This window comes from Phyllobates terribilis, unplaced genomic scaffold, assembly GCF_046119375.1.
Source record: "Phyllobates terribilis strain yellow unplaced genomic scaffold, ASM4611937v1 Scaffold_7__3_contigs__length_470593459, whole genome shotgun sequence".
NCBI lineage: Eukaryota > Metazoa > Chordata > Amphibia > Anura > Dendrobatidae > Phyllobates > Phyllobates terribilis.
In genome coordinates, this window is record NW_027362767.1 from 209,979,993 (window position 1) to 210,006,380 (window position 26,388).

The 26,388-nt window shown below is 44.4% G+C and overlaps 1 protein-coding gene across 3 annotated transcripts in view; it reads left to right on the top strand.

Annotated features, from left to right (window-relative positions):
• Window positions 1-26,388, top strand: part of ASTN2 (astrotactin 2) — a 1,067,984-nt gene that overhangs the window by 304,357 nt on the left and 737,239 nt on the right. Inside the window, exon 1 of one of the 3 annotated variants that reach the window (XM_073639715.1) lies at window positions 19,906-20,015. The exons of the other annotated variants lie outside the window; for them this stretch is intronic. The gene's annotated coding sequence lies outside the window, so the exon portion shown is untranslated. Of the gene's footprint in view, window positions 1-19,905; window positions 20,016-26,388 lie in introns of those variants that run through there. 3 annotated transcript variants of the gene reach the window in all.

Sequence of the window (26,388 nt, forward strand, 5' to 3'; positions counted from 1 at the left end):
CGCGTTTTTAGAAACTTTTGATTATTTTTGGACCTACAATTTTAGATTCTTAGACTTGTCAATGAACTCTACATGCTGCAGTCCAAGAAAAGACAGTTATGACAGCTCCGAGTCCTTACACGTCTTAGGCAGTCTCTGCATAAACCTTTGGAAATATCGATAATGATTAACACAGCTATATTCACTCACTTTTAATAACTCTGCTCAATTATCAGATATTTTTGTCTACGTAATGTGACTGCAGGCAGCTTGATTGACAGCGCGGGACAGTATGATATCTCGTGTAGGAGGCATCGCTGGAGGAAATAGTCAAGTGGTTTTATTTTTAACTTTCATCATATGACATTCACTTGATCATCCGAATAAAGCTTCACCGAGAAACTGTTAAAGATATTTTTAAGTCGAAAAGGTAAAATAGTCAAGTATGTCTGATAATAATGTTATAAAATCTACATCTGTTGTCCAAAACATTTGTATTTTGGATTAATAGGAACAGGTACTATCAAGCGGATCTGTCACCAGATTTCGCAGTACAAGCTGAGTACATTATTTATTTACCGTTTAAAGACCCGGTAACTCTTTTGCTTTAGCTTTTTCATTTTTTTCCTGCTGATCTCTCAAGATCCATAACTTTTTCATCCGTCTGTCGACACAGCCATACGATAGCTTATTTTTTGCAGGATGAGTTTTAGTTTTGAATGAACCCATTGATTTTTTTAGCATATAATGTACTGAACAATGGGGTGAAATAGTAAAAAAATAAAACTCAATTCCTCCATTGTTTTTTGGGTTTTGTTTATGGCACTCATTGTTCTGTAAAAATAACCTAATAATTAGTTCTATTAACCCTTTTGCCGAGTATGCTCGGGCCGAGCTCCGAGTATTTACAGCTGCTCGGTGATGAGGTTGAATCGCTCCCGTGTGAATGATTTGCAACTGTTTGACAGTTTTAATACATGTCAGGAATGTCTATTTCTTACATATTCCTCTCATGTAATAAAGCTGTCAAACAGTCGCAAATCATGTACACGGGAGCGATTTAACCATATCACCGAGCAGCTGTAAATACTCGGAGCTCGGCCCGAGCATACTCGAACGGAACATACTCGCTCAACACTACAAATAATACGATTCTCCAGGTCAGTATGATTACAATGATACCAAACTAATAAGGTTTTTTTTTTATATTTTAGTGTTAAAAAATTCTGAACTCTGGAAAAAAAAAAATATTTATTTGTCGCCATTTTCAGTGAACCGTGACTTTTGTATTTTTCTATTGACAGACGTGTGTGAGGACTTGTTTTTTTGCATGCTGACCTGTAGTTTTTATTACTAACATTATTGCAAACACTTTTTAGTGCATTTTTCGGAAAGTGCAGCAATTTTATCATTTCAATATTTTTCTTTTCCGTTTTAAACATACCGTTTATGTAGTATTATACTTTGATAGATTAAATTTTAACAGACATGATGATAGTAAATATGTTTAATTTTTTATTTTTTAATTTTAAAAGGGATAAGGCAGGGTGATTTAAACTTTTTAGGGGGAATATGAGGGCCATTATGCAGTTTGGGGGGTAATGTGAGGGCCATTATACAGTTTGGGGGCTAATGTGAGGGCCATTATACAGTTTGAGAGCTAATGTGAGGACCATTATACAGTTTGAGAGCTAATGTGAGGGCCATTATGCAGTTTGAGAGCTAATGTGAGGGCCATTATGCAGTTTGGGGGCTAATGTGAGGGCCATTATACAGTTTGGGGCTAATGTGAGGGCCATTATACAGTTTGAGAGCTAATGTGAGGACCATTATACAGTTTGGGGCTAATGTGAGGACCATTATACAGTTTGGGGCTAATGTGAGGACCATTATACAGTTTGGGGCTAATGTGAGGACCATTATACAGTTTGGGGCTAATGTGAGGGCCATTATACAGTTTGAGAGCTAATGTGAGGGCCATTATGCAGTTTGGGGGCTAATGTGAAGGCCATTATACAGTTTGGGGCTAATGTGAGGGCCATTATACAGTTTGAGAGCTAATGTGAGGACCATTATACAGTTTGGGGCTAATGTGAGGGCCATTATACAGTTTGGGGGCCAATGTGAGGGCCATTATACAGTTTGGGGCTAATGTGAGGACCATTATACAGTTTGGGGCTAATATGAGGGCCATTATACAGTTTGAGAGCTAATGTCAGGACCATTATACAGTTTGGGGCTAATGTGAGGGCCATTATACAGTTTGGGGCTAATGTGAGGGTTATTATACAGTTTGGGGCTAATGTGAGGGCCATTATACAGTTTGGGGGCTAATGTGAGGGCCATTATATAGTTTGGGGCTAATGTGAGGGCCATTATACAGTTTGAGAGCTAATGTGAAGGCCATTATACAGTTTGGGGGCTAATGTGAGGGCCATTATATAGTTTGGGGCTAATGTGAGGGCCATTATACAGTTTGGGAGCTAATGTGAGGACCATTATACAGTTTGGGGGCTAATGTCAGGGCCATTATATAGTTTGGGGCTAATGTGAGGGCCATTATACAGTTTGGGAGCTAATGTGAGGACCATTATACAGTTTGGGGGCTAATGTGAGGACCATTATACAGTTTGGGAGCTAATGTGAGGACCATTATACAGTTTGGAGGCTAATGTGAGGACCATTATACAGTTTGGGGGCTAATGTGAGGACCATTATACAGTTTGGGAGCTAATGTGAGGACCATTATACAGTTTGGGGGCTAATGTCAGGACCATTATACAGTTTGGGGGCTAATGTCAGGACCATTATACAGTTTGGGGGCTAATGTGAGGACCATTATACAGTTTGGGGGCTAATGTGAGGGCCATTATACAGTTTGGGTGCTAATGTGAGGACCATTATACAATTTGGGGGCTAATGTGAGGACCATTATACAGTTTGGGGGCTAATGTGAGGACCATTATACAGTTTGGGGGCTAATGTGAGGGCCATTATACAGTTTTGGGAAAATCTTGGCCACATACCAATCCACGCCCATTTACCATTTCTTTCTAGCAGAAGGAGTTGTCAGAGGGGCGGTTGCAGTGAAATTCAGACACCTGAGACTATAAGTCATAAACTTAAATCCGGGACTGTCCGCTGTATCTGGGACAGTTGAGACTAGAGATGAGTGGATCGATTCACAGGTCTCTGGTCCAGCTTTCAGGTCAGTGCTACCAGGAAGCTGGACAGGAGGCCACAAATCTCTTACCATCCGGCATAAAAACTGTGTTTTTGTTTTCTGCATTTGTCTGCACCAAACTACACAATAACAATCTTCTCTGGCTATTGCTGCACTTTTATGCCTTTTCCCCTTATTAGATGTGTTTCTGCAGATGTGACACCACAATTTTAATGTGCTTTTCATAGTACAGAAAAGCTTTGATTTTGCACTTAAAATTAAACAAGTAACTTCAGTTTTTTACATGCATTCTTTAGGCTCCATATACAACCCCAGGCAAAAATTATGGAGTCACCGTGCTCGGAGGATGTTCATTCAGTTGTTTAATGTTGTTGAAAAAAACAGATCACAGACATGGCACAAAACTAAAGTCATTTCAAATGGCAACTTTAGGGCTTTAAGAAACACTAAAAGAAATCAAGATTAAAAATGTGGTACTCAGTAAGGGTAATTTTTTTCAGACCAAGCAGAGGGAAAAAATTATGGAATCACTCAATTCTGAGGAAAAAATTATGGAATCATGAAAAAAAAACACACAAAAGAACACTCCAATACATCACTAGTATTTTGTTGCACCACCTCTGGCTTTAATAACAGCTTGCAGTCTCTGAGGCATGGACTTAATGGGTGACAAACAGTACTCTTCATCAATCTGGCTCCAACTTTCTCTGATTGCTGTTGCCAGATCAGCTTTGCAGGTTGGAACCTTGTCATGGACCATTTTCTTCCACTTCCACCAAAGATTTTCAATTGGATTGAGATCAGAACTATTTGCAGGTCATGACATTGACCTTATGTGTCTTCTTTCAAGGAATGTTTTCACAGTTTTTGCTCTATGGCAGGATGCATTATCATCTTGAAAAATGATGTCATCATTCCCAAACATCCTTTCAATTGATGGGATAAGAAAACTGTCCAAAATATCAATGTAAACTTGGGCATTTATTGAAGATGTAATGACAGCCATCTCCCCAGTGCCTTTACCTGACATGCAGCCCCATATCACCAATGACTGTGGAAATTTGCATGTTCTCTTCATGCAGTCATCTTTATAAATCTCATTGGAACGGCACCAAACAAAAGTTCCAGCATCATCACCTTGCCCAATGCAGATTCGCGATTCATCACTGAATATGACTTTCATCCAGTCATCCACAGTCCACGATTGCTTTTCCTTAGCCCATTGTAACCTTGTTTTTTTCTGTTTAGGTGTTAATGATGGTTTATGTTTAGCTTTTCTGTATGTAAATCCCATTTCCTTTAGGCAGTTTCTTACAGTTCGGTCACAGACATTGACTCCAGTTTCCTACCATTCGGTCCTCATTTGTTTTGTTGTGCATTTCCTGTTTTGGAGACATATTGCTTTAAGTTTCCGGTCTTGACGCTTTGATGTCTTCCTTGGTCTACCAGTATGTTTGCCTTTAACAACCTTCCCATGTTGTTTGTATTTGGTCCAGATTTTAGACACAGCTGACTGTGAACAACCAACATCTTTTGCAACATTGCGTGATGATTTACCTTATTTTATGAGTTTGATAATCTTCTCCTTTGTTTCAATTGACATCTCTCATGTTGGAGCCATGATTATTGTCAGTCCACTTGGTGCAACAGCTCTCCAAGGTGTGATCACTCCTTTTTAGATGCAGACTAACGAGCAGATCTAATTTAATGCAGGTGTTAGTTTTGGAAATGAAAATTTACAGGGTGATTCCATAATTTTTTCCTCAGAATTGAGTGATTCCATAATTTTTTCCCTCTGCTTGGTCTGAAAAAAATTACTCTTACTGAGTACCACATTTTTAATCTTGATTTCTTTTAGTGTTTCTTAAAGCCCTAAAGTTGCCATTTGAAATGACTTTAGTTTTGCGCCATGTCTGTGATCTGCTTTTTTTTAACAACATTAAACAACAGAATGAACATCCTCCGAGCCCGGTGATTCCATAATTTTTGCCAGAGGTTGTAGAAGTCTCCAGAGAAAAAAAAAGAACCAAAACCGCACAGTTCGGTCATGTACTTACACACACAGGGGGCGCAGTTTTCATGAAATCACATCCACTTTGCTTGGACAGTTCAACACAGCAGAATTTATGTGCAAAAAAAGCAGCTGAAAAAATGCTGCATTTATGGTACATGTGAACACAGTCTAATTGTCCAAGCAAACTGGATGTGATTTCATGCGATCTCTGCCCTCGGTAAATCTAAAGACGCTGCTGAACTGTGCAGTTTTGGTGCTATTTTTCCTCTATAGACTTCTATGAAGCCTGAAAAAAATGCTAGGAAAAAAAAACACCATTGCATTTTTAAGCGCAGAATCAAAGCTTTTCTGTACTAGTAAAAAAGCATTAAAATTGCGGCTTCACATCTGCACCAAAACGCATCAAATGAGGTGGGAAATGAATAAACACGCAGTAATTAGAGAAGATTGTTATTGCGTCATGTGGTGTGGACACCTGCAGGAGAAAAAGCAGAAGAAAAAACGCAGCATTTACGCAACGTGTGAACAAGGCCTCAGCATTACATTGTTATTACATTTTCTTATGGATTCATTGGAGAAAAAATATCAATCGTGTCATTTTTTACGCCATTTCCAGATTCCTGTAAATAATCTGAGTAGTGATGAGCGAATGTGCTCGCTACTGCTCTGTACTCGCCCGAGCATCACGGTGATCAACAAGCTCGGCGAGTATTTCCGGGTTGCTCGGGCGGGAACTCGGGTCCCCTTCCTGCATGTTTGGCGCTCTTTAGAGAGCCAATGAACATGCAGGGATTGCCTGCCACTCACTGTAATGCCCCAGCCATGTTGGTTGTGGGCATTACAGTGATTTGCTGGCCGCACAGCGTCATCAGGTCTATATCAGACCGGGCGCCGCCATGCTCGTCACAGTCACTCCGGATCAGACAGTGTAGGGAGAGCTGCTGCTGTGTCAGGGAGAGATTTGGTTGTTTATAGTTAGTATAGGTATTCCACAACATATATATATATATCCATCTGAACTAACAGTCCTTCTGAGGACTAATCCAGCTGCATATAATCAGTGCTAGGCAGGCAGGCAGTGTATGTAGCAGACTGTAGTGTATGATACAGCACAAGAGGGTCCATTGAACGTCCTGTCTGCTGCTGTAATAATTACAGATATTTCTAGATATAGAAAGGCAATTTTTTTTTTATCTTAATCCTGGTTATTTGATTAAAAAACAATCCAGAGTACACAATTTTTCTGCTCCATTTGCTTGTTCTCACTGCAGAATAAAGCCAGATCTGTTCCATATTTCAGCGATAAAAATCCAGAAATTTGAACTGAACGTGAAAAATATTGGCCTCCTTTTCCATTCTGTTGCAGTGTGTCGGTGAAGCTATTCACACTAGGTCTCTGTGTAGAATAATATTAGTAAATTACAGGCTTGCTATTTAAAACCGTGGTTCTCTGTGAGACATAACTCCTATAAGACTGTTCAAAAATCAGACATTTCTTCCATTTTAACTCTGTTGCAGTGTGTCTGTCAAGCTATTCACACTAGGTGTCTGTGAAGGATAGTATTAGCAAATTACAGGCCTGCTATTTAAAACTGTGGTTCTCTGTCAGACATATCACCTATAACAGTGTTCCAAAATCAGACATTTCTTCCATTTTTATTCTATTGCAGTGTGTCTGTGAAGCTATTCACACTAGGTCTCTGTGTAGAATAATATTAGTAAATTACAGGCCTGCTATTTAAAACCGTGGTTCTCTGTCAGACATATTACCTATAAGAGTGTTCCAAAATCAGACATTTCTTCCATTTTCATTTCGTTGCAGTGTGTCGGTCAAGCTATTCCCACTAGTTGTCTGTGAAGAATAGTATTAGGAAATTACAAGTCTGCTATTTAAAACTGTGGTTCTCTGTCAGACGTATCACATTTAACTGCGTTCCAAAATCAGCCATTTCTCGTGAATGTGGAAAATAATGTCCTCCATTAAAAATGGGCAAGAGACGAGGAAGTTGACGTGATGGTGATGGTGCATGCAAAGGCCGAGGACATGGCCGTGTGCAATCTGGGACCGCAGAACACCACAATTGAACACAGAGCAGTGTTAAAAAGTTATTGGTTGGATAGCAGATAATGCTTCCAGTCACTAGGCCACCACCACCACCTTGTCTTCCACACGGTCAAGTCTCAGTAGCCATGAGTCTGGACCACATATTCCTCACCCTGATCCTCCTTCCTCCCACCATGCCGAGTGCCTGGAGACAACTGATCCCACACTTGGACACTCAGAAGAGCTGTTCACTTTTCCATTTGTAGATTCGGGCCTCTCGTCCGGCCAGCTTCAACGAGTCAAGAGAGAACGCGTGTAGCAATGCCCAAATATTGGAGCAGCCACGGTCACACAAAGGCGATGGTGGAGAAGTGCAATTATTGTCGCAAGAGGATGATGATGATGATGATGATGATGATGATGATGATGATGATGATGATGATGATGAGACACAATTGCCAGAAAGTCAGAAGGAGGACCAGGGTGCGGAAGTGGAAGACGAGGTGGTGGATGATATAGTAACTGACCCAACCTGGCAGGGGGACATACAAAGCGAGGACAGCCGCACACAGTGGGAGGGAGGCGTAGCACCACAACAGACAGGAAGAACCAGTGTGGTGGCCGCAGACACAAGGCGATAAAGCGCTCCTTGTAACGCCAACACGACGGAAGTTGCCAGTACAACTGTTAGGTCTGGTTATTTTTTAAAGACTCTGCAGATAACCCCAAAAAGGCCATTTGCACCACCTGCTAGGCCAGCATCAGCAGGGGTAGTAAAATTAGTGGCCTGACCACCACCAGCATGATGAGGCACATGGCAGCAAAGCACCCGACTAAGTGGGCCGAACCCCAGCGTCCAGCAACAGTGTCTGTGGGTGACACCACTGCTTGTTCTGCTGTTGTGCGTGCACGCCAATCCCCCGTCCATGGCGCATGCCAAGATACCTCCCGCCCTGCACCTGTCGTTGAACACTTTCAACTAGCACCATGAGCAAGCACGTCCTTGTCCCAGCACAGCGTTCAGTTGTCCCTACCCCAGTCCTTGGAACGCAAGCGCAAATACGCAGCCAACCCCACAGGTCACACTACTAAATTCACACATTTCGCGAATGCTCACTCTCGAAATGTTGCCTTTTAGGCTCGTGCAAACGGAAGCTTTCTGCAGCCTGATGGCGGCGGCTGTCCCTCGGTCCTCGGTTCCCAGCCATCACTATTTCTCCCGGTGGGCCGTCCCCGCATTACACGAGCACGTGTCCCACAGCATTAGACGTGCCCTTAAAAACGCAGTTACTGGGAAAGTCCACCTAACCACAGACACATGGGCAAGTGCTTTTGGGCAGGAACGGTACATCTCGCTGATGTCACACTGGGTTCATATAGTGGAAGCCGGTACCCAGTCGGACCCTGCAACAGAACATGTTCTCCCGACGCCGAGGATTGCGGGCCCTGGGTCAATCAGGGTTGCCCCCACATTCTACAGCTCCTGCACCTCCTCCTCCTCTTCAGCCTTCATCTCTGAAATGACCACATCAGTCGCAAGCTGGAAGCACTGCAGCACTGCCTCGGCCAAGCAGCAACAGGCTGTGCTGAAGCTAATATGCTTAGATGACAAACCGCACAATGCTGAAGAGTTGTGGACAGCTCTGAAACAGCTGGCATATCTGTGGCTGACACTGTTGAACCTACAGCCAGGCATGGTCATGTGTGACAATGGCCGGAACCTGGTGGCGGCTCTGGGGCAAGGTGAGCTCACACACGTACCTTGCCTGGCCCGTGTGCTTAACATCGTGGTTCAACGGTTTATCAAAACCTACCTGGATCTGTTGGATCTGCTTGTCAAAGTATGCTGCCTGTGTGCCCATTTTAGAAAGTCAGCTTCAGCTTCCGCCGCCCTTGCCGTGCTTCAGCAGCGTTTGCAGCTTCCAGCTCACCGACTGATCTGCGATGATCCCACGCATTGGAGCTCTACATTGTAGGTGTTGGGAAGGATTTTTGAGCAGAAGAGAGCAGCTGTTGAGTACCAGCATCAACAAGACCGTCGGTATTCAGGTCAGACTCCACACATAAGACCTCAGGAGTGGACATGGATGTCAGACATATGTACCATCCTCCCAAACTTTGAGGACTCCACCAACATGATGAGTGGCGATGATGCCATAATTAGCGTCACCATCCCGCTTCTCTGTCTTCTGAAACGCTCTCTGCTCACAATTAAAGAGGATGCATTGCAGGCATAGCACGGTGAGATGGAGCAAGGAACCATACAGGGTGATTACACACAGCCCAGTCTCATCTCATCCCAACGTGAATTGGGTGACAATGAGGAAGAGGAGGAGGAGGAAGAACAGGAGCTAGTTTCCTGCGCTATAGATAGTACTACCTGCACAACTGTCATACCATCTGTTCAACATGAATGACAGTCATTTTTGGTTGGTGACACTTCTAGACTCACGCTACAAGGAGAACTTTCTGTCTCTTGTTCCTGTACAGGACAGACCTAATAAAATGGTGCCGTACGAGAAGGCCCTTGTTGTGGAATTATTAAAAAAATTCCCATCTGAAAACTCTGGCGGCGGAGGTCACAGTTCATTTGACAGCCAAGGAGTACCGGCGAGAGAGACACAAATGCAATCCAGCAGAGGCAGAGGAAAACTGTCAAAGCTCTGGGACAGTTTTCTCAGACCCTCCTATCGCACAAGCCCTGATGTGCGGGGTACTGTCTCAAGGAATGAAAAGTTTCGGAAGATGGTGAGGGAGTACCTTGCTGACTGTACCAACGTCCTCTGTGATTCCTCTGTGCCTTATAATTATTGGGTATCCAAGCTGGACTTGGCATGAACTGGCTCTCTACGCCTTGGAGGTCCTGGCCTGCTCTGCCACTAGCGTTTTGTCAGAGCGGGTTTTTGATGCCGCTGGTGGAATTATAACCAATAGGCGCATCTGCCTGTCAACAAAAATGCTGACAGGCTCACTCTTATAAAAATGAACAAGGGCTGGATTGGGCCAGACTTCTCAACACCACCAAATGATGGCAGCGTAACATAAACTTAAATACAGTGTCTTTTTTTGGGAGGTCTAACTCTATTCCCATGCACCTCTGTCTTCACACCCAGACATGGGTATACGCTTCCTGATTTTGTCTAGTTGCTCTTGTCCTCCTCCTTCTCCACATCCTCCTCCTCCACCACCATATCACCACCATATGTACCATATCAATATATCTACATCTCTTGCAAGGGACATTGGAGTTCCTCCAAATTTTTGCCAGCCATTGCTTCACTACATAGGCAAACAGTATGGGAGACCCACTTCTTAATAATGGGAGCATTTTTTGGAGGAGGCCCTCTGACCTCTACGTCTCTTGCAAGGGGCATTGGAGTTCCTCCAAATTTTTTGCAGCCGTTGCTTCACTGCATAGGCAAACAGTATGGGAGACACACTTCCTAATAATTGGAGCATTTTTTGTAGGAGGCCCTCCGACCTCTACATCTCTTGCAAGGGGCATTGGAGTTCCTCCAAATTTTTGGCAGTCGTTGCATTCACTGTATTCCCTTTAACTGTATAGCAGACTCTCTCCTTTCTAATGGGAACATGTCGTTACTGTGGCCCAGCTCTATGTGTCTTTAAATTTTTAATAGGGTTTTTCCTACATTTTGGCAGCCGTTGCACTCACTGCATACCCTATAACTGTATAGCAGACCCTCTCATTTCTAATGGGAACATGTCGTACTCGTTACTGTGGCCCAGCTCTATGTGTTAGAACTCTCCTGTTAGTTTTTTTCTATTTTGCTGGTCACATGACCTTTTTGCCTATTTAATCCTGCTCCGCCCTTCTGGCCATGCTGGACTTCATTGTAATTTCTACTCTTAAGCTAGCCAGGTGCTTTGTAACCTTTCTCAGCCAGTTTAGCTAGGTCTTTTGACCTTTATGTTCTATGTTGTGTGTTTGTCTTTTTACTGCTACAATTTCTGCTAGAAGGTGTCCATCTTTCTCCCAGTCCCTAGTTCTTGTAGGGATCCCTCCCTCACATCTATAGGTCTTCGTTCAGACTAGCTGAGGACTTTAGAAGGTCTGATTGCAGGATCAGGTTCCCTGTTACATCGTAGGGATCTAGCTTAGTTCTATTGTAGGGACAGATCTCCTGTCTTTCCTTAGTGCTTGTAGCCTATCATAACACTATGTGTCTTTAAATTGTTATGGGTTTTCCAAATTTTGGCAGCCCTTGCAGTTACAGCATGGATATTACCACTATAGGAGAACCGCTCTTTTATAATGGGAACATTTTTTTTACTGAGACCCTCCTCTATGTCTCTTCAAAAGGGTATTGGGTTGCGTCCAAATTTTGGGCAGCCCTTGCAGTCACTGCATAGTTACGCAATAACAGTATAGGAGACCCACTCGTTAATAATGGGAACAACAGAGCATAGCTGGCTGATGGCTGTCTAATAATAGCGAGGCTGACTGCTGGCCCTTTAAGAATAGTAAGGGCCGCCTGATGGCCCTATAAAAATAGGCTTTGTGACTTTTAGAGTCCCTCCATCATAAATGAAACAGGATGTGTCGGATGATGTGTCACACACCACATGGCCATATAAGGTTGTAAAATGTTAAAATGACATTTTCATGAATGCATTTGTCTTAAAAAATACCGTAAAAAAAATAAAATAAATAAAAACACAGTAGGATCTTTCTTTAGTATAAAAACCAGACTCACCAATGTAACCGCAATGTAATCACATTGTTCAGCTCCTACACCTCCTCCTCCAGTTTGGCCTCCATCTCCAAAATGACCACATCAATCACAAGCTGAAAGCACTGCTGCACTGCCTTGGCCAAGCGGCAACAGGCTGTGCTGAAGATAACATTCTTAATGCTTAGGTGACAAACCACCCACCGCTGCAGAGTTGTTGAAAGCTGTAACACAGCAGCCTGATCTGTGGCTCTCACCGCTGAACATACAGCCAGGCATGGTCCTGTGTGAAAATTGGTGGAACCTGGTGATGGAGAAATGACAGCCAGAGTAGATACAGTTTCCCTCTATGCCAGTCCTTTCTCTGAGCTAAAGAATATGGCTGTGGTGAAATACAACTCCCACTGAGAAGTTTCAAACTGAAAAACATTGGGCCCACCAGAAGATTTGATTCTGAGGGGTCACCTTTATACCCCACTCAAGAGCCCCATAGCAGCTGCAAGGTTTGCGCTATCATGAACTCTTCTGATGGAGAAGCCAGGGCCCACCAGAGGATTCCCTGGTGGGATCGTCCAACCCTGCCGAGAAGCAGTCCTAGCTAAGAAAAGTGTGTGGGAAATTTCCCGGACACTCTATGGCTGCTTTTTTTACTGAGGTGGAAACCCACGCAAACATGGGGAGAACATACAAAATCCTTGCAGATGTTCTCCTTGCTGGGATTTGAACCCAGGATCCCAGCGCTGCAAGGCTTCAGTGCTAACCACTGAACCAATGTGCACCCACTGCCACTCTATCTTCAGCTCCTTTGTGAGAAACTAATGTATTTGGGCTGCCACTCAGTCTACCAAATAAAATTCCTGAGAAGGAAATTGGGGATGGCTTCGCTACTGGTACTGGAGGCAGTGCTAATACCATGGCGTCATACCATAGTTTACTGGAAATATTCCAGGCTGGTAGGAGGCAAGCAGATTCCCACAGGAAAGTATCAACAGTAATGTTCAGGGATCCGCGCTTGTAGAAGGCAGAGACGACACCGGAAGAAATAGTGGCGGCTGGGGACCGAGGATGGACACCAGGCCCCCGCCATGCGGTTGTGGACAGCTTCCGCCTCCACGAGCCTAAAAGGCCACATTTCAAGAGCAAGCAGCTGCCCAGAAATCTGGCAGTTTATTATTGCGGCCTGTGGGTGGGTGGGTGTCTGGCTGCATACTTGTGCTTGCATTCCAAGTAACAGAAAACTAAGCAGATGGTGGCCTCTATCATCATCATGGCCTCACCTCAGCACTATGAACTCTCCTGAAGGAGAATCCAGGGCCCACCGGAGGAGTCTCCGGTTCTCTGGTGGGCTCGTCTAACCCTGCCGAGAAGCAGCCCTGGCTAAGAAAAGTGTGTGGGAATTTTCCCGGACACTCTATGCCTGCATTTTTAATGTGGACTGGCTCCATACCATCCCTGGCCACATTCACCTTTCCACATGTTTGTGGTTAGGCGGTCCTTCCCAGTAAGTGCACTGGGGAGGGCACGGGTAATGCTGTGGAACCCGCGCTTGTGGAAGGCAGAGACAACACCGGTAGAAATAGTGGCGGCTGAGGACTGAGTATGGACACCTGGCCGCCGCCATGAGGTTGTGGACAGCTTCCGCCTCCTTGAGCCTAAAAGGCCACATTTCAAGTGCAAGCAGCTGCCCAGAAATTTGTCAGTTTACTATTGTGGCCTATGGGTGGGTGGCTGGCTGCATACTTGTGCTTGCATTCCAAGTAACAGAAAACTAAGCAAATCGTGGCCTCTATCATCATCATGGCCTCACCTCGGCACTATGAGCTCTCCTGAAGGACAATCCAGGGCCCACTGGAGGAGTCTCCGGTTCTCTGGTGGGCTCGTCTAACCCTGCCGAGAAGGAGCCCTGGCTAAGAAAAGTGTGCGGGAAGGTTCCTGGACACTTTGCGGCTGCTTTTTTACTGTGGACTTGGCTCTAATGAGATGTACTGTCCCTGGCCACATTCACCTGTCCACGTGTTTGTGGCTAGGCGGTCCTTCCCAGTAAGTGCACTGGTGAGGGCACAGGTAATGTTGTGGGACCCACACTTGTGGAAGGCGGAGACGACACCTGGGGAAATAGTGGCGCCTTGAGACCGAGTATGAATACCCTGCCGCCACCGCCATAAGGTTGTGGACAGCTTCTGCCTCCACGAGCCTAAAAGGTCAAGTGCAAACAGCTACCCAGAAATCTGGGAGTTTATTATTGTGGCCTGTGGGTGAGTAGGTGGCTGGCTGAAAACTTGTGCTTGCATTCCAAGGAATGGTGTAGGGTCAACTGAACACTGTTCTGGGACAAGGACATGGATGGTGATTGTTGGAAGTCTGCAATGACAAGTGTATGGCGGGAGGCATCTTTGCATGCGCCAAGGATCACTTATGATTGACACACTTTTCGGCAGTGACCTCGGAGTCAGAGATGCTTCCAGGGGTCTTCCCATGCTGTTCCCATGTCTTTTCAGCACTGTATGCATGTGTCTGATGATGTGTCACACACCACATGGCCAGATAAGGTTGTAAAATGTTAAAATTACATTTCCCAGTGAATGCATTTGTCTTGATTGAGAGCAATGCGAGAGTGCAAAAACATATGTCTATCCAGCTTTTGTTTGAAGACTTCCATTGAAGGAGAACTCACCACCTCTCGTGGAAACCTGTTCCACTCATTGATCACCTGTCACGGGTGTGTCAGATGTAATAGACAGTCGATCTGGATCTGGCTGTAGAAGGTCACTGCGCTTGACATTGCAGACACCTTCTTAATCCTTCTTCCTTTAAGACCCAGCTGCAACCTCCCTTCTGCTGCTGATTGACACACCCTTGCATTGGAGTTAGAAACCCTCAGTTTGCTTCAGACAATCACTGGTGATACTTCTATGTTCAGGCTTGGAGCACTAGCTGTCGGCTAGCGTTTTCTCTGGTGCCATTGTAGTACTGTTGGCGTTACTCCTCTGGTGTCTGCTCAAGCTAAGTTATTCCCCTTTGTTTGTCTTGCTTGTTGTCTTTAGTTTGTAGTGGGGCCTGACCAGTGCTCACCCCTCCCCCTCCCTATATAGGGCAAAGCTCTAGGGTCTCCAGGGTTTAGGGTCCTGCTCGTTGATAGGTGTGGAACCTATATAGGGATGGTAGGGTAGGCAGGGTGATATTAGATCTGCCTAGGGAGCTCCACTCGCCCTTTCCCTAGTGTTTGGGCTTCCTCCCCCTCTTCCCTTTGTGTTGCACTTAGTCTTTCCCACACCTTGTGTGACATCATCCTCATTGTCAAAAAGTTCTTTCTAATATCTAATCTGTATCTTCTCCCTTTCAGTTTCATTCCATTGCTTCTCATGTTTCCATGTGCAAATGAGAATAAGGATGATCCCTCTACACTGTGACACCCTTTCTGATATTTGTAGACAGCTGTAAAGTCTCCTCTTAGCCTACTTTTTTGCAAGCTAAACATTCCCAGATCCTTTAACCATTCATCGTAGGACATAGTTTGCAGTTCGCTCACTATCTTGGTAGGTCTTCTCTTAACTTGCTCCAGTTTTTCAATATTTTTTTTAAAATGTGGTGCCCAGAACTGGATACATTATTCCAGATGGGGCCTGATCAAGGAGGAGTAGAGGGGGATAATTACTTCATGTGATCTAGACTCTATGCTTCTCTTAATACATCTCAGAACTGTGTTCACCTTTTTTGTTGCTGCATCACACTGTTGACTCATGTGCTGTCTGTGATCTATTAGTTTTCCCAAGTCTTTTTCACTCGTGCTGTTGTTTAGTTCTGTTCCTCCCATTCTGTAAATGTAATTTTCATTTTTCTTGCCCAGATGTAGAATCTTGCATTTCTTCCTGCTAAATACCATTCTATTAGTCGCTGCACATTGTGTTAGCTATCCCTCCTAGCTTTCCATCATTTGCATATTTGATTAGTTTCGTTCCCTTATCTAGATCATTTATAAAAATGTTGAACAACACTGGGGTCAGGACAGAGCCTTGTGGTATCTCACATTAATTACCTTACCACTCTTTTAGTATGATCACTGAGCCCATTATGAATCCACCTAACCGTAGCCTTATCAATCCCATACTTGGTTTTCAATAAGGATAGTATGAGATACTTTATCAAATGCTTTGCTGAAGTCGAGATATACTATATCTACTGCATTTCCCTGATCCACCCAGTCAGTGATTCCATCATTGAAGGAAATTACATTAGTCTGGTGTGACTTGTTTGTTAAAAACCCATACTTGCTCTGGTTAATTAGTGTATTCTTATCCAAGTACTTACGTACATGCTATTTAGTAATTTATTCAAAGATCTTTCCTGGTATAGAAGTAAGGCTCACTGGCCTGTAGTTTCCTGGCTCCTTCTTCTTTCCTTTTTTTGAAGATAGAGACAACATTTGCCCTTCTCCAATCTTCAGGGACTTTTCCTGTTCTCCAGGATTTTTCAAAGATTCTGGCTAGTGGTTCTGCAATTTCCTCTGCTGTCTCTTTCAGTACCCTAGGATGTAATTCATCTGGACCCGGAGATTTAAATTAATTTAAACTAGCTAAGTGTTCCCTCACCATCTCTCTGTTTATATATAGTGTGGATTTTTTTATTCCTTCGATGGCACTGTGAAGATCAGTTGATGTTATAATTGCTTTCTTAGAGAACACAGATGCAAAATTTGAATGTAAAAGTTCGGCCTTCTCAACAGTATTTTTGACTACTTCACCGTTTTCATCCTGTAAAAATCATATAACATCTTTGGTTTTTATTTTGCTTTTGACATACCCCCAAAATCCTTTTTTATTGCTTTTGGTCTCAGTTGCAAGCTGCACTTAATTACTGTAGACTAATAGGAAAGGGGAAGAGGAAAAGTGTGAATAGATTAAAATTTAAACTTTATTTCTATCAATATATTAAAAATAGTAATTTTAATATATTGATAGAAATAAAGTTTAAATTTTAATCTATTCACACTTTTCCTCTTTCCCTTTCCTATTAGTCTACAGTCTTACTGGTTGTGTGCACCTATGTGAATAAATGTCTGATGAGATATGACAAATTTCTTTAACGTCACTTCATTACTGTCTTTGGCTTTTCTAATGCTTGCCTTGCATTCCCTGCATACAGCATTATATTCTTCTTTAGATATGCCCCCTCTTTCCATTTAATATACCGTATATACTCGAGTATAAGCCGAGTTTTTTAGCACACTTTTTGTGCTGAAAAAGCCCCCCTCGGCTTATACTCGGTATATACCAGAGTATATGGCAATTCCGTTGATGGATAGTGAAGGGGGGGGGTTTGCGGCAGCGGAGGGGGGGCATGCCCGCTGCTAAAGGTAAATGAATATTCCCTCTTCTTCACTCCCATAGAAGGGAATATTCATTCTCTTTAGTAGCGGGCACGGAGGAGCACTGATCTGCAGCTCCTGCTGACTGTGCCCACTACTAAAGGGAATGCATATTCACTCCTCTCCACTCCCATAGTCCTGGCGTGGAGAGGAGTGAATATGCTGGCAGCAGCAGCTCACTTCAGAGTCTGAGCAGCGCATGGCTATAACGCCATGCTCTCTCAGATGCCGACATGAGCTGCTGGCACACAGGACACAGCAGCGCTGGAGCAGATGTTAGGAAGGAAGGTGAGTATAAGTGCTTTTTTATGTGTGCAGTGAGGGGGCCACACATACCAGGTTTGGGGGATGAGGGGTACCGTGCATACTAGGATTGGGGGATGACGGGTGCTATGGATACCAGGATTGGGGGATGAAGGGGCCATGCATACCAGGATTGGGGGATGAGGGGTGCCATGCATAACAGCATAACAGGATTGGGGGGTGAGGGGGCCATGCATACCAGGATTGGGGGGTGAAGGGGCCATGTATACTAGGATTGGGGGGTGAGGGAACCATGCATACCAGGATTGGGGGATGAGGGGACTATGCATACCAGGATTGGGGAATGAAGGGACCATGCATACCAGGAATGGAGATGAAGGTGCCATACATACCAGGATTGGGGATGAGGGGGCCATGCATACAAGGATTGGGGATGAGGGGGCCATGCATACTAGGAATGGAGATGAAGGTGCCCTACATACCAGGATTGGGGATGAGGGGGCCATACAGTGCATACCAGGATTGGAGATGAGGGGACCATGCATACCAGGATTGGGGATGAGGGGGCCATGCATACCAGAATTGAGGATGAGGGGGCCATACATACCAGGATGGGGAAATTTACCAGTAGCTGCTGCATTTCCCACCCTAGGCTTATACTCAAGTCAATAAGTTTTCCCAGTTTTCTGTGGTAAAATTAGGTAACTGGACTTATATTCGGGTCGGCTTATACTCGAGTATATACAGTACATTTCTTTTTTACTTTTTAGCAAGTGTTTAAATTCTGTATTCATCCATCCTATTCCCTTTAAATGCTTCTAATTCTTCCTTCTTTTTGAGATTGTTACTGAGTGTACAGTGAGAATTTCATTTAGCAAAATCTCCCATCCTTCTTGGACATTTCTGTCCTTTAGAACATCCAGCAATTGGCCCTTTCCTACCCTCTTTCTGAGTCCATTAAAATCTGCCTTTCTGAAGTCCAACCTTAAAGTCTGAGTATTCCTCCTTTTGTAATCCAAAATTCAAGGATAACATGAGTGCTGCCTCCTAAATTCCCAGCCACCTTTACTTCCTCAACCATTTCCTCCCTGTTGGTAAGAATTAAGTCCAAGATGGTAGATCCTCTTGTTTTCTCTTCTACCTTTTGAAAGATAAAGTTGTCAGCGAGAGAAGATAAGAACTTTCTGGACCCATTACTTTTGCCTGAGATTCCCAACAAATATCTGGATAGTTAAAATCTCCCATGATCACCATGTCATACTTTTTTGAGAACAGAGACATCTGATGTAAAAAAAGATCATCCATATCTTCAGTCTGTCCAGGTGGTCTATAGTAAACACCTACAATAGTGTCCTTGCTGTTCTTCTCTCCATGTATTCTTACCCGAACAGTTTCTGCAGAGCTACCATTCTCTGAAGCTTGGATCTCTGTGGAGATATACACTTTCCTAAAATACAATGCAACACCTCCTCCCCTCTTGCTAATCCTGTTTCTAATAAATAAGTTGTCCCTCAAGATTTGTATTCCAATCATGTGTATCATCCCACCAAGTTTCAGTGATGCCTATGATGTCATATCTCTCTTCCTGTGTCAGCAGCTCCAATTCTCATTGTTTGTTTCCCATGTTCTGTGCATTTGTATAGACATATTATAGTTTGTAGTCTGTTTCTCTTGCTCCTCTATTTTCATTCAGAATTTGTTGTTTTTGTTCATTTACACTTCCAATAGCAGGGTTCTCAAAAGAACTTATTAGCTGCATATTTTTTTTCCTGGCTGTATATTTCCCACCCCATAATGCTCGGCTTTAATGCTCTCCTGAAGAGTGTAGCAAGGTGTCTACCAAATATGGACTTTTCTGTATTTGTAAAATGCAACACATCTCTATCAAGGAGTCCATCATAAAGGTAATTCACTCCATGGTCAAGAGACCCAAAGCGTTGCTCACAGCACCATTAATGGTTGTGGCTTCTAGCTAAAATTGCTGTCTGAGAACATAGAGATGTGAGTTTGAATCGCGGGGAGACCCGATCAGAGGAGAAGAAGTGTGAATATTATAATTTAATTTATGTCGGTGTAGAGCGATGTGGCCCCGCCCCGTAGGAGGAAAAGCTATGGAGCGATGAAGACGTCGGAGAGAGGGTGAATAATAATGTATTGCTCCAAAGTTGTAGTGTATGTGCCTTTAAGATGTAGTAGAGCTAGCGGCTACTTCATTATGTATACAAAATGTTCACATTTCCCTTTGCAGATGAAGTACATGAGAATGCAGTATATAGAAGTAGTGTTTATATGCATAAAGCGATGTACGTATTGTGTTCTTTTATCAGAAGGTTGTAAAGAGTTAACAAAGCAACCTTGTTTTCCGTATATGGCCATAAGGTCACATGGTTAGACCACATGACCAGGTCCTGGGCTTAGCACAAGAAGAAAGGAAACATTTTGTGGAACTTTGCCTAGGAAAGCTGAAGGAACAGGTAGGAAAGTCAGAGCTCCTGTATATGGGAAACCACAGCCTCAGCTGCAGTTCGCTGTGTGATAACGACTGTGCAGATAAGCAGAAGTTGAAACTCAGGAACCACTGCCCCATTGAAATATCTGCATTACTATACTGGGAAGTAACTGTGCTTGCTGCATTGGGATTGAATCTCTGTTAAATCATTGTTTATCTGGATATACCTGTGTATTCGTGCAACAAGTAAAGTTTATCAACAGCTCCTCTGGTCTCCCTGTTTTCTGGACTATTTTAAGTGCACCACATTGCATCACACTACCAGGAAGCATAGGTTAGTTAAGTCCACCCTGGCATCACAAACTTTATTCTCTTTTATTTTTGTCCCTGCCATTGCGAAGTGGTAACATTCACACATCACATAGTGTATGACCTATGGCATAGTAGTGCACTATGGCATTACAATAAAACCCGGGACAAAGCCCTGGCGTGGTGGGACTGTGCCCTCAAATCCCATCCAGCTGAGTCCGGGACGGTTTGGAGCTATGTATTTACTATTGTAATTGCTACTTAACTTCAGCAGAAACTGTGCCTGTCTATTTTAGACCTATGTATTATGTACAGTACTTTAAACATTATTTTGTACCTCATTGAAAAATGGGCCTGGTTTTGTGGAGATATAACTTATCTGGAAAAGAGATATAGCTTAAAGGAGTTAAGCAGTTTTTTTATATTAAAAAAGGGCTCATCTAATGGATCTGCACCACAGCACTTCCTATGTCCCCACGCAGTCTCCATCCCGACCTCTTCTGTGGACATCATATGACCACTACTGCCATTCATGAGCCACTGATCGGCTGCAGCCTTCACATTCCATCAGAACCAGAAAAGAGATTGTTTCTTCCAAGGACCGTGAAGGCTGTATTTGATGAGAGCTGCTTATTGGCTGTAGTAGTATAGTGAAGTCCCCTCCTGATGAAGAAGCCAAGAGACTGTTGGGGAACACAGGCAGCGGTGCAGTGGAATGGTGCTGACTTAGTGAGTACTAGGGTTTCCTTGTTTTATTACCCCTTTGAGTCTCTTTTTAATATAAAAAAGTAGTGTACCACCCCTTTAAGATGCACTGTCGTGTGCAAAAATGATTGTGAGAATTAGCCGAATATCCATTGATGAAGTGGAGTTCCAGTCACCTACAGTCATAGCTATCAGTTGACCGAAGAAAGGGATATTATCACTTCTGATCCCTCCGTAGACCACCAGAGCAGAATGTGCTGGATCCACAGGGATTAAAGTGGGTGAGTATACACGATTTTCTTGTTTTAAATACATCTGTACTATTTCACAATTTTTATTACTACTTGGACAACCCCTTTAGCCCCATTTTATTCTCACAGCCTATGCCATGTGCAGGCACATTGTTCTACATCTAGACTATAGGTCATTATTTCAAGATGAGAACTAGACAACCACTTACACACATGATTAATTAATTTGCTTCTCAGTCTCATCATCTTAAAGATGTTGTCCATTCCTAATATTTTTTTTACAAACAGTTTACAATTTTTTCTTTTAAATATCAAACGGAGAAAGAGAAATTCTCACCTTAGCAGTTTCCTACTTCTCCCATACTAATTATTTCCTGTAGTTGCTAACTAACTTGCTGTTCAGCCCAGCGCCAATCTCTGCTGGCACAGATCGGTCAAAAAATGCTCCTGCCAGCGATTCAGTGGCTTCTACTGACGTCATGTCGACAGAGCAGCGGTTTCTCATCTTCTCTGTTTTTTTGATGAGGCGACTGCCATGTTTCTGATGTTTAACTGCTGGGAGCTGGCTGTCAATCATCATGACATCGCCAGTCATCCCCGATGACAGAGCAGCCAGAAGAAGATCTTCTCTGTTAACATTGAGCAGCAGAATCATCGGCAGCGGTCGATGACCGGTCTGAGCTGGAGCCGGATAAAGCAGGCTGGTAGTTGCCTCTGTTAGAAATTACCTCCCTGTTAGGTTTTAGGTAGTGATTAGAGATGAGCGTTGTTCTACTCGAACTGTTCGCCAATCTCAAATTCGAGCTGTTTTGGGCGGTGTTCGAGCCGGTCGGCGAACACGAACAATTTGAGAAAAATTCGGCTGTTCGAGGTTATGTTCGATAACTGTTCGTGCACCAAAATCATAACTGGATTTTTTCTCAGTAATGATGAAAATTAATGTTAATACGCAGTTTGAGTGTACAGCGGGGTGGGGGGAGGGGCAGGGGATGGATCTCTGCAGGAACAATGAAGATCTCCATTTTTTTTTCTCTTTCCCGCATTTGCAGTGGGGAGGTGCAATCTGTCAGCCTATCAGCAGCGCACACACGGAGCGAAGTGCTTTTTTTCACACAAGCAAGGGCATGTGTGATTGGCAGTGTATGTCACATGTCCTTGCCCTATAAGACCAAGCCATTTTCCCCATCGCCACCATTTTCTCACTGCTGCAGCTGCGTGTTAGACGGCACCGCTGTTGCTGTGTGCGCTATACCTTGTTAATTTCAAGCCAATTTTCGCACAAATATACAGATAGCTTGGGAGTAGGGAATAGTTGTGATTGCAGTCCTTTTAAGGACTAGGTTACAGCATTTCCTACGACTTTTATCAGGCAGGTCTGTGCTCTTAAATAGATAGATTGTGGGAGTAAAGACTAATTGTAATTGGAGTCCTTTTCAGGACTAGGTTACATCAGTTCCTATCAGTTTTTGCCAGGCAGGTCTGTGCCAGTGCTGTGCAAGTTTTTTTCACAGCATTTGGCTGAATCTAGCAAAGCTAATCCTTTTTGGCCTATTGCAGAGTGTGTTAGTCAGTGGAGTAGCCTATCTGTGTTGCAAGATATACCACCTGTGTATAGAATACCAATTTTTTTACTGCACCTAGTGAAGTAAAATCTTTTGGGCATAGCATCATTCTATTAGTCCATCTATACTGACCTCCATCAGGTTGCAAACTGAATATAATTTTTTTCTGCATCTAGCTCTGAAAAAAATATTTGGGCTTCTAGCAGTGTGTGGGACTTGGTCTATTAGTCCATCTATACTGACCTCCATCAGGTTGCAAATTAAAAATAATTTTTTTCTTCATTTAGCTCTGAAAAAATATTTGGGCTTCTAGCAGTGTGTGGGACTTGTTCTATTAGTCCTTCTATACTGACCTCCAGCAGGTTGCAAATTGAATATAATTTTTTTCTGCATCTAGCTCTGAAAAAATATTTGGGCTTTTAGCGGTGTGTGGGACTGGGTCTATTAGTCCATCTATACTGACCTCCATCAGGTTGCAAATTAAAAATATTTTTTTTCTGCATCTAGCTCTGAAAAAATATTTGGGCTTCTAGCAGTGTGTGGGACTTGGTCTATTAGTCCATCTATACTGACCTCCATCAGGTTGCAAATTAAAAATAATTTTTTTCTGCATCTAACCCAGCCAATAGTTTTGGCCTAATACCACAGTTTGGCCACTCAGCTCTGCTCGGTTACCATCCATTGTTTTTTTGTGCAAACAACTCCAGAGTTGTGAATTAGTTAACCACCAAAATGAGTGGAAAAAGGCCTGCTGCTGGTGGAAAGGGGAATAGGCGTGTTGGGAAGGGGAAAAAAGGTTGTGTCCGTGGGGTAGGTGCAGAAGAAAGACCATCTTCCAGCCAAACTAAAATGTCTACTTCTTTTAGCGGACAATGTGATAAGATCCCTTTCTTACGGCCACGCCAATCGCTACAAATTCCAGATGAGGCACAAAAACAGCAGGTGCTTCAACGGATATCAAGTGCTCCTTTAAGTGGGCTCTCCTCCACATCAACTTCAACATCACAAATACTCCAGTCCTCAAAGGTGTCACCCAAATCGCACTTGCTTCCTCACAGCTCCCAAATCTCCAGCTGCCCGTCTGAGTATGAGGTAGAACAGATGGTTGAGTCTGCAGAGCTGTTTACTCATACTATAGCCTGGGAATCAGAGGTCGACTCCAGCGCTTCTGTGAATCCAGACGAGGAAATGATCTGCACTGATGCCCAGAATCTTTATGAGTCGGATCCAGGACCAGACGCAGAAGGTTCTGACCATAATGTAGACCCTCATTCCCAAACTGTAACTCCTGTTGGTGGAGACAATGAGGAAGACGATGATAAGACTCAAATACCTGATTGGAGCGACAACTTTAGTTTTTTGTCAGGGCAGGAACAGGTTGGCTCTGAGGACGACGGGTGTGATAACGCACAGGGTGATGATGATGAGGTCGGAGATCCCACTTACTGTCAACCCACAGTCAGCCAAGAGATGAGGTCAGCAGAGGAGGTGGAGGAAGATGCTTGTGACGACGAGGTCAGGTTGCGCCTTCCTGGACAGAGACGTAGTACTGGAAGCACGTCAACAACTGCATCCTCAAACACAACTCTGCCTCTCACCACAAGTCGTGGTGGCTCTTCAGGTCGCATGGGTGCTAAGCCTTGCATAGCCTGGGCATTTTTTCAGATCGATAAAGATGACCCAACTCGTGTTGGCACATGGACATGAAGCATAAGTTGCAGTGGGAAGCTCAGTGTGCTACAATGCGGTGTAGCCGGCCGGGCCAACCACCGTCTGCCATATCTTGTGCATCCGCGGCCTCTTCATCCTCTGTGACTGGGGGGACAGCAGTCACACCTGTTTTGGGGCGCAGACCTGCCACCTCTTTACCCGCAACAGCCAGCGTGATTGGCAGGTCATCATTTTCTTTGGAGGTGGTAACACCAGCTGGTCTTGAGCGCTGTCCGACATCGATAGCACCACCTTTGGATCAAGGCAACCTAACATGTCCGCCTGCATCTTCCTCACAGACCGGCAGTTTGCCGGGGACACCCTTATCAACCCCGTCTAAGCACAATAGCCAGCCCTCGGTCCCTCAGATGTGGACAAGTAAAAGACCATTTCCTCCTAGCCATGAGAAAGCTAAGAGGTTGAATTTCACCATCTGCAAGCTCTTGGCTACAGAAATGCTGCCTTTCCGCCTGGTGGACACAGAGGATTTTCGAGACCTTATGTCCGTCGCAGTGCCCCAGTACCAGATGCCCAGTCGGCACTACTTCTCAAAGAAAGGTGTGCCTGCGCTCCACCAGCATGTCGCACACAACATCACTGCTTCTTTGAGAAACTCTGTGTGTGACAGGGTGCATTTCACCACAGACACTTGGACGAGTAGGCATGGACAGGGGCGTTACATGTCGCTGACTGGGCACTGGGTAACTATGGTGACAGCAGGACAAGGGGCTGCTGTCCAAGTCTTGCCGTCCCCACGAGTTGTGCGTCAATCCTCTTTATGTCATTTTTCCTCCACTGCTTCTGCCTCCTCAACCTCCTCTCGGTCTTCCACCTGCACCCAAAGCCTGTCTGGTCATGCCACAAGCTTTCTAACTGCGCAGAAGGGATCCTGCACACCTCCTTACTATGCTGGCAGTAGGGCTCAACGTCATCAGGCGGTTTTTACATTGAAATGTCTGGGAAATGTGAGTCACACAGCTGAGGAGTTGTGGTCAGCTCTGGAGAACCAATTTCATGAATGGTTGTCTCCACTGGACCTGAAACCAGGGAAGGCCGTGTGCGACAATGCTGCAAACCTGGGTGCGGCCCTTCGCCGGGGCAATGTCACACACGTGCCTTGTATGGCTCACGTGTTGAACCTGGTTGTCCAGCAATTTTTAGCCCACTATCCCAGACTAGATGGCCTTCTGCAGAGGGCACGGTCGCTGTGTGCTCACTTCCGCCGTTCGCATCCCGCAGCTCAGCGACTTACATCTCTACAGAAGTCGTTGGGCCTGCCACTTCACCGGCTAAAATGCGATGTGCCTACCCGGTGGAATTCAACTCTGCACATGTTGCAGCGACTGTGGCAGCACCGACAAGCCCTGGTGCAATACGTTCTGACGTATAGCCTGGGCCAACGAGATTCAGAGGTGGGGCAAATCACGCTGGAGGAGTGGTCTCAGATCAGGGACCTATGCACCCTTCTGCACAGTTTTGAAATGGCGACGAAGATGTTTAGTGCTGACGATGCCATTATCAGCATGACTATTCCGGTGATTTACATGCTGGAGCACATGTTAAACAGAATTCGGAGTCAGGTGGTGGCACAAGAGGAGGTGGAGGAAGTAGAGGAGGAGGAGTTGTATGCGGAAGGGCTAACATCTGCAAGGTCCAGACGGTCGGCAGCACCAAGGCGGCAGGCATGTGAGGGTGGGGGAGATGATTTTACCAGGGCGCATGGTAGCAGCCAAACTAGTGAGGAAGGTGCAGGAGCCCAGGAAGAAGTGGAGGACGAACTGATGGAAGACTCATCAGATGAGGGAGACCTTGATCACATTTCTGTTGTGCGAGGTTGGGGGGAGAGGACAGAGGAAGGAAG